Source organism: Mus pahari, chromosome 22, assembly GCF_900095145.1.
Source record: "Mus pahari chromosome 22, PAHARI_EIJ_v1.1, whole genome shotgun sequence".
NCBI classification, from domain to species: Eukaryota; Metazoa; Chordata; class Mammalia; order Rodentia; family Muridae; genus Mus; species Mus pahari.
In genome coordinates, this window is record NC_034611.1 from 256,745 (window position 1) to 265,753 (window position 9,009).

Consider the following 9,009-nt stretch of genomic DNA (forward strand, 5'->3'; position numbering starts at 1 on the left):
CTCCAAATAAAAGGGCATCCACATTCATTAAGGAAACTTTAGTAAAGCTCAAAAAATACATTGTACCTCACTCAAGAATAGTGGGAGACTTCAACATATTATTCTCATTATTGGTCAGATCCTAGAAAAAGAAATTAAACAGAGACACATTGAAACTAACAGAAGTTTTGAAACAAATGGATTTAATAGATATCTACNGAACATTTTATTCTAAAACAAAAGGATATACCTTCTTCTCAGCACCTCATGGTACCGTCTCCAAAATTGACCATATAATTGATCANAAAACAGGCCTCAACAGATACATAAATATTGAAATTATCCCACATATCATATCAGATCACCATGGACTAAGGCTTATCTTCAGTGACAACATAAATAAGAGAAAGCCAACATTCATGTGAAAGCTGAAAAACTCTGTTCAATGATAACTTGGTCAAGGAAGAAATAAAGAAATTGAAGACTTTTTAGAGTTTAATGAAAATGAAGCCACAACATACCAAACTTATGCAACACAGTGAAAGCATCCCTAAGAGGAAATCTCATAGCCCTGAGTAACTCCAAAAAGAAACTAGAGAGAACATACACTAGCAGCCTTACAGCACACCTAAAAGCTCTAGAACAACAGGAAGCAAATTCACCAAAGAGGAGTAGATGGCAGGAAATAATCAATCTTAGGGCTGAAGTCAACCAAGTGGAAAAGAAAAGAACTATACAAAGAATCAACCAAACCAAGAGCTGGTTCTTTGAGAAAATCAACAAGATAGATAAACCCTTAGCCAGACTAGAGGGCACAGGGACAGTATCCTAAATAACAAAATCAGAAATGAAAAAGGAGACATAAAAACAGAACCTGAAAATTGGTTGAAACTCAGAGCCCCCAGTGGAGAATCTAGAGAAAGTTCCCAAGGGGTCTGTAATCCTATAGGAAGAACAACAATATAAACTAGCCAGTACCCCCTGACCTCATGTCTCTAGTTGCATATGTAGCAGATGTCCTAATTGGCCATCATTGGGAGGAGAGGCCCTTGGTCTTGCAAAGATTCTATGCCCCAGTACAGGGGAATGCCAGGGCCAGGAAGCGGGAAGTGTTTGCGTTGGGGAGCATGGCAAGGGGAGGGTATAGGAGACTTTCAGGATAGCATTTAAATTGTAAATGAAGAAAATATCTTAAAAAAAAATGTTTAAAAAACAAACAAAAATCAAGTATATTGTCACAATAGAGTAAATTATCTACCTTCTAAAGATATAGCATCATTTCATAAAATGTTCAACATGCAAATAAAACAGTATGGCCTATGCATTGTGACTCTTCATTTTTCCCATTTATCTACCCCTTAAGTTGCATAAAACAGTGTTGAAATGCTAGATTATGAGAAGATATATTTAGTGCTTTTTTTTTTTTTTTTTTTTTTGGTTTTTCGAGACAGGGTTTCTCTGTATAGCCCTGGCTATCCTGGAATTCACTTTGTAGACCAGGCTGGCCTCAAACTCAGAAATTCACCTGCCTCTGCCTCCCAAGTGCTGGGATTAAAGGCATGTGCCACCACACCCGGCATATTTAGTGCTTCTCAAAATACCATCTCTAGAGCCTAGTCTGTTCAAAATTCTAGCTTATATCTTTTCATAAAAGTAAAATTCATATTCCAATATTGACCAGTCTGACTACATTATCTGTAACACACATCTGTTTAGGGTAATCTTCTCTCAAGGTGGTTTCATCTGACAAGGACCTGGAGGCATATGCCTGTAATTCTAGTGCTTTAGAGGTGGAGGCAGGAGGATCACGAGTTCAAGGTCATACTCAACTACATTTCAGGCAGCCTAGTCTACAAGAGATATTGTTCTAATTAGCCTCTCTTAGGGATGATCATCCTAACTGGGTGATCAACTAAAACAGTCAACCCTGAAATCCGATTCAGAAACAAAAATGGACTCAAAAGCATATGCACAAATACAAATAGCAGATACATACTTATAAACAGACAGACAGACAGACAGACAGACAGACAGACAGACAGACAGACATATGAGTGTGTGCAACAATGATAATCAGAGAAGGAATGTTCTCAATCTTAAAATGGGGGAGGACATGAAAGAAGTTGAAAGGAGGAGACTTTGAAGTGGCTGGTGAGTAAAAAGGGGTTGAATTAATGTAATTTTATTTTAATTTAAATTTTTAAGCAAATAATATATAAATACATTTTAAAATAACATGTGTGATTTTGAAATTGTATTCTTTTGGTTTAGCTTTTCATAGAAAATGAATAATAATCATTGTAGTCAGAATTGATGTCCATAAATATACATCTTTGATTACCAAATAAATAAGTATTACCTTTTACTAGAGGGAATGTTTATTTTGCTCAAAGAATCTAGTACTAGTGTGAATTGATCTGCATTTAAGAAATTGAGATTATAGAGGGAGAGAAAATGTTTGGTAACAAAGAGCACAACACGAGAGGTTTGGCCAGAGATCTATTCTTTTCAATGAGGCCTTCCTACCCAGTAGCTCACCAGATTAATAAGACTCTTCCATTGATAAATGAAAACTTCATGATACAAGTATCTCTGTAAAGCCCCACCTCTGAATCACTGCATTGAGAACTAAGCTTTCAAATCGTGATGGAAATATTAACTTATCTGCAATCAGAAGAAAATAAAAGGAATCCAAACTCTGGTCAGAAGCCTTCTGTCATAGTCTTCATTGTAATTTCTCATGAAATGATAACTCCAGTCAATTATTCGCTTATAAGAAGATAGTTGTCTATTTGCCTGAAAACAAAACCTAATAATTGAAACTATTGACTTCATTTAAGCAAGCCAGCCTAGGAGAGATGCCTGTGTGTACATACCATATAGTTATGACTGAGGCATTCCTTAGAAGGTTTGATAAGTGACTCTTGACAAAGTATTTCAGTTAAAATATTTATAAAAATTCTTCCTTGCCATATTTTTTCTCAGAGATAATAATTTCCCCATCTATATGAATAGGCCAGGGAATAGGACAGAAATTCAGTATGAATGAGTGTTACAGTTTGGATATGAATATTTCCCTTCACAGGCTTAGGTGTTAGAGTTCAAGTCTTCTGCTGGGGCATGATTTTGTGATGTGCTGAAAACTTTAGAAAGAGACTTACTGCTGGGAGATCACTAAGAACAGATCCTAGGATGAGTATTTTCTCTCACCCCATCCCTGATTTCCTGTGTGTATTTCTTGTCTGTTCCTCACCCCCTCCCTGACTTCCTCTGTGTGGTCCTTCACCACAGACTACTGCTACTTGTGTTAATGACACTAAGTGACCATGACTAATCCCTCTGAAACTGAGAATTGAACAACAAAAATCTCATCCCTCTGAACAATAATTCTCAGGAACTGGTTATAAGGACACATGTATTACAAGAATCAAGATGAAGTTCGTATTAGGGTCAATCTTCACAAGTAGGATTCTTTGTCTTATTAATATTGAGAATTAGACTCACCAAGTGATCTTTTTGGGACATTACATTTCTATGTAATTGCTTTGCCAAATTAAGTAGGCAGAACACAGACTGAGTCTTCAAGTCCTTTCCTATCTCTTATCACAGCCTTCTCTCATAATTCACAAATTATCTCTTAAAGTTCCTGTCTGTGATCCTACTCCTAAATTTCTCCATACTCCAAACATCATTATAATATTTTGATGTTCTCTGGATGTTTCCTTAGATCTTTTAGTGGATCAAAGAGCATACTGTTGTGGACTACAGCCCTCCCTGACCATCTGCTGGAGTCTGACCACAACTGTAACTTGAACAGACAACCGTGTGAATTTCATCTTTAATGCTCAAAGGCTCTTGAACTTTAATTTTCCTATAGCAAATCCCTGGAGAGGAGTAGGTTCAACAATTCTGTCCCAGGTTGACAGAGCATCAGTTAAGGCTTCTCCCCTAGATTTGTACTAACAAGGACCACATTGTCCTGTTGGACTTCCACTAGTGCTGATTGCAGCTGTTGTCTATGACTAGGGCCCATACCCAAGTCCCCAACCAGTTCTTAATATAACCTTGCTATTTGTTTCTTCTGTCTGTCTACCCCTGAGGCTGTTTCCAGTTTTCCTGAAAGGAAGAGGGAGCAGAACTTTCCTGTCTTTGTAGGAAAAAAATAGTAATTTTAAATGCAAAAAGATGATAATTGGAAAGATGATGCTTATTGAAATTAAACTCATAAATATATATACAGCATAACTTTCATATAAAACCTAATTTAAAGTAGTGCTGCCATTACTTGTATTAACTATCTAAAGACAGAACTCCTAGAATCATTAACTCATTATTTTATAGGTTATTTTATTTATTCACATTTCAAATGTTATCCTACTTCCTGGTTTCCCCTCCACAACCCCCCTGTCTCATCCTCTCCCCCATGCTTCTATGAGTGACCTCCCCTGTCCACCCACCCAAGCCTGCCTCACTGCCCTAGCATTCTTTTCTTGGTGGTTTAGTCCCTGGGAGTTCAGGGGGGTCTGGTTGATATTGTTGTTCTTCTTATGGGATTACAAACACCTTCAGTTCCTTCAGTCTTACCCCTAACTCTTCCATAGTGGTCCCAGTGCTCAGTCCTGTAGTTGGCTATGTGCATCCCCTTCTGTTTTAGTCAGATGCTGGAAGAAACTCTCAGGAAAGAGCCTACCAAGCTCCAGTCTGCAAGCACTTCTTGGCATCCTCAATATTGTTTGGGTTTGGTGTCTGCAGATGGGATGGATCCCTAGGTGGGACAGTCTCTGGATTACTTTTCCTTCAGACTCTGCTCCACTCTTTGTCCCTGTATTTCCTTTAGAAGGGCTGTTAATAAATACAGTAGATGTATTTTTTATGGTATGCATGCATGCATAAATTTACAGAAAATGCAAAAGCAGGCAAAAGCAACTTATCTTTTGGAAAATGATTATCAACTTTACCTAAAAAGTTTTCTATACAATAGGCCAAATATCAATATTCTGCAATAACCAATTTAATTGCTGTTTGAAACAAGGAACAGATGTCTCATCAGGTTTTTAAGACTTTTTTTTCTAAAATATCTTCATGATTTTATCTTACAATTCTTTATTCACACCACAACAGATTCATAATAGGATGTTAAAACTTTACTTGGAGATGAAGAAAGATGTTTCCACATTAATGCTCTCTTTGGCCAAAGAATTGTTGTGGGCACATTGAATAACAGTAACTAGAATACACAGCTAATATTTGATTATCATTGATTACAATTGATAACAATTGACTACAGAAGCTTCCTTTACTTTCTGCAAAGTTTTTTTGTTTTTCACCAGTTAATTTGCATCTCCCTTGATAACATCCAACAAAGGCTTAAGTCCTCCTGTGGGGAGCTTAAGGTGAGGTCTTAGCCAATTAACATCTGGAAGCTTTTAAAAACAATTTGAAGTAAACAAATCATCTTTTCTTTCTTGAATTTTCTGTGCCACAATTTTTTAGGATATAACTGAGGCCCTGAGTATTAAAAAGATATTACCTCTGAATCTTTTCTGGAGCAACAGCTACTCCCCAAAACTTTATCACTCGTTGTATAAGAGCAAAGATTTGTAATAAACGTCCTTTCCCTTCAGAGGCATTAGCTAATAAAATACTTTCCATATAAGAAACAATATACACTGAAAGATTCAAAGTCCCAGCTTCTTGTATTGAAGCAGAGACCCCCCCCCAAAAAAAAAAACTTTCTTACATAATGTAAGGCCATACCAAGATGCAAAACTTTCTAATGAACACAAGCTCACTAGAAGCAAACACTTTATAATTATCAGGATGTAAAGGAAAAAGCAACCTTCCAAATCGATAATAATTCTATATGGAGTAGGCAGGCTAGATTTTTATGCCCTCAGAAGTTCCACAGCCTCATTGGTCTTTCATAAATCTTAAGTTTAAAGTTTATTTTGAACAACCCCTGGTTAGATCTGTAATAATGTTGTTTGACTTAAAAATAAATCCCCAAAGGCAAGGAGGGGCAAGGTCCCAAAAACTTCTAAAATGCTGGGTTTGCAAAAGAAACACCACACAAGCCTCACTGAGGCTGCTCTGAGCTTTGCATTAACTCAACTGTAAATATTTCTTAATCTGAACATAATGACTGAGTCCTGGCCCAAATATTATCTCTCCTGCAGTGAGGACAGATTCCAGAGGAACAATTCAACTATCTGTCTATGACTCCAATTTTTGGACAGTCTTTCTTAAGATAATTTGTACTTAAAACATTCCTTATATCCTTAGTGCTGTGAAAGCATTGCTTGTGCTCTAGTCCTCTGCATGTCAGCAACCCTAGCCAAACTCATTGTACAAGGGTCCAGTTTCTGCACAAAGATGAATATATCCAGATAAGTCTCTCTTTGCTTTGTATGGCCAAATGGCTGCTGTAAGCTACATTAGCACTCTCATAAGATGATGACTCTTGTAGTCATCCTAAATACAATATATGGGTGAATTAAAAATCCTAAACTTGAGATCAAACTGCAAACTGCAGTCAGTGGAACACTGGCAATTTTAATTATAATTTTTTAAGTTTCTTTTGCAATATTAAGGTATAATCATAACTTTTGGAGACAAAACCCAATTTTAAACAATCTATTCTCTTTAAAATCAACACCAAGACCATCACTTTCATGTTATGAAGTTTGGCTGCCAGTTCGTATATATGAATACATGACAGTGCAACTTTTAATGCTTCATTAAAGAAACATTATTTTAAATCTTATTCTTTATAAATTTCTAGAATAAGAATTACATAAAATATTATCCCAATTTAGAAGTATCTTTAGAGACCTAGTTTCCTGGGCAGGTTCATTCCACGTGTTGTTTAGAATGACTCCAACCCTGAGTTTCCAATTGTAAGCTAACTTTCTTGTTACCAATGTTATACCTTTTTAATCATACTCAATAACTTATAAGCCAATAGTCTATGACCAAGGCATGCAGAGCATATTTATACCATTAAGACCAATCAGAAACTAAATGAAGCAGCTACATGATCATATAAATTTAGACCAATCAAAAAGTTTTTACCTTTTCTAGCTATAATTTCAAGATAAAAAGCACTTTGTCATTTGCTGAACTCAATAATTACAATTGCAGAGATTTTTCTAGGAAAAAAAAACAAAAAACAAAAAACAACAACTATCAGCTTATTTGCCTTAGAACCAAGGAGCTGCAGACTCCTTTAAAAGTGGCTTTTCAGCAGGGCTTCTCCTGCTGTGCTTGACTTCTGGCTAAGGGTATGAGGCAACTTTAATCAGCCTCTGCTATGAAAATTGAGACTGAAGCAAGAGATGGATAGCCAGAAGATAAATGTTTAACCATTTTTTTCTTTCAATATGAATCATTGAACAACAGTCATTCAGACAACGAAACAAAAACAGACACGAATTGACAAATGGACAGATTGGTACACCAAACACAGACAATACAGAGATGGTAAAGAATTTGATGTAACCAGAACTAAGGATGTTTCCTGGAGGGGCCAGAGAAAAAGCAGGATGTCTCCAGATTTCCTTCTGTCCCTGGGAGAGCTCCAAACTCTATTTTCCTTCTCTCTTGATTTTTCTTTCTCATGTCATTAGTATATCTAGCATCCCCCTTTCTTTTTTGTTTTTTGTATTAATTTACTCTTTTTATTTTATTTTATTCTTTTAAGCCCTACTCCTCCCACCTCATATACTTCTTGACTGCGGACAAATGCCTGTTCAGAATTTTCCAATCTTATTTTCAACTGTCAACCTATAGCTGATATCAGAGTTGGGCTGACACTAACTCAGTCTAGCCTGCATCCTTTTTACAACCTTGTGATCAACAGTCTTCAAAAGATGAAATTTGTTGCACCAACACTACTACTGTGTGTTGCTTACCGTGCAGGGATACATTTTCTTCAGTTTTTTGTGAAGCCCCACCAAGACAGTGTACCCCAGTCCTTCTTTCTGCTTTCAGACCACTTGTTGGGTAGTCTTAAAGCATAAACAACCAGAGGCCATCAGTTACTGGATTCCTGAAAGGAAAGATGGGGTTTGCATGGAAAAGGCAGCAAGAGAAATAATGAGCCAAGACAAAATCCTCTGATAAAGGCTGATGTTTACTAATGAGTCTGAGCTTATAAAGGGGGAGGGGGGCATCCCCCACCATGCTAGGATCTTGTTGTCAGGATAGTGTCAGGAAAACAGGTTCAGCCTCTCAGCAGGTAGTGCCTTCTTGGAGGAAAGTAGCAAGTGTGACAGGACAATACTTCACCTAGATCTGAAGGCTACACCCTAGGTGGGCTAGCCTGCGGTGGCAAGTCAGGTCTGAGCCAGCCTGCTCAAGGCTAGGGGGAACGGCACACTCATAAAATTGAAAAGCTTCTGTAAGACAAAGGACACTGTCAACAGGACAAAATGGCAACCTACAGATTGGATAAAAATATCTGTACCGATGGAGGGGTGTTCGACTGGGACCAGTCCCCAGGTCTGACTCGGCACCCGGCTCCTTTCCCCGCCCGCCCGAGGAGAGGTGGAGAGGTGTTCGCTGGGGAGTCCCCAGGCCTGATCCGGCATCCAGCGCCTTTCCCCGCCTGAAGAGGGTTGTCTGCCCAGCAGTCTCCAGGGCTGAACTGGAAGGTGAGCCATCTTGGTTCCGGTGCACTGCTGGGGAGAGGGTGGACTGGAGAAGAGTCACAGCTTCTGGGAGGGAACCCGTGTCTGGTTCCGGTCATCCAGCGCCTTTCCCTGCCCGAGGAGAGGTGGACAGGTGTTCGCTGGGGAGTCCCCAGGCCTGATCCGGCTTCCAGCGCCTTTCTCCGCCTGAGGAGGGGTGTTCATCCGGGACCAGTCCACAGGCTAGATCGGGCATCCAGCTTTTTTACCTGCCTGAGGCCTGATCCGGCATCTGGCGCCTTTCCCCGCCTGAGGAGGGGTGTCTGCCTGGGAGCAGTCTCCTGGCCTGAGACAGGAGAACTATCTTTGCTCCAGTCCACTGCCGGTCAGAGGGCAGCCTGGA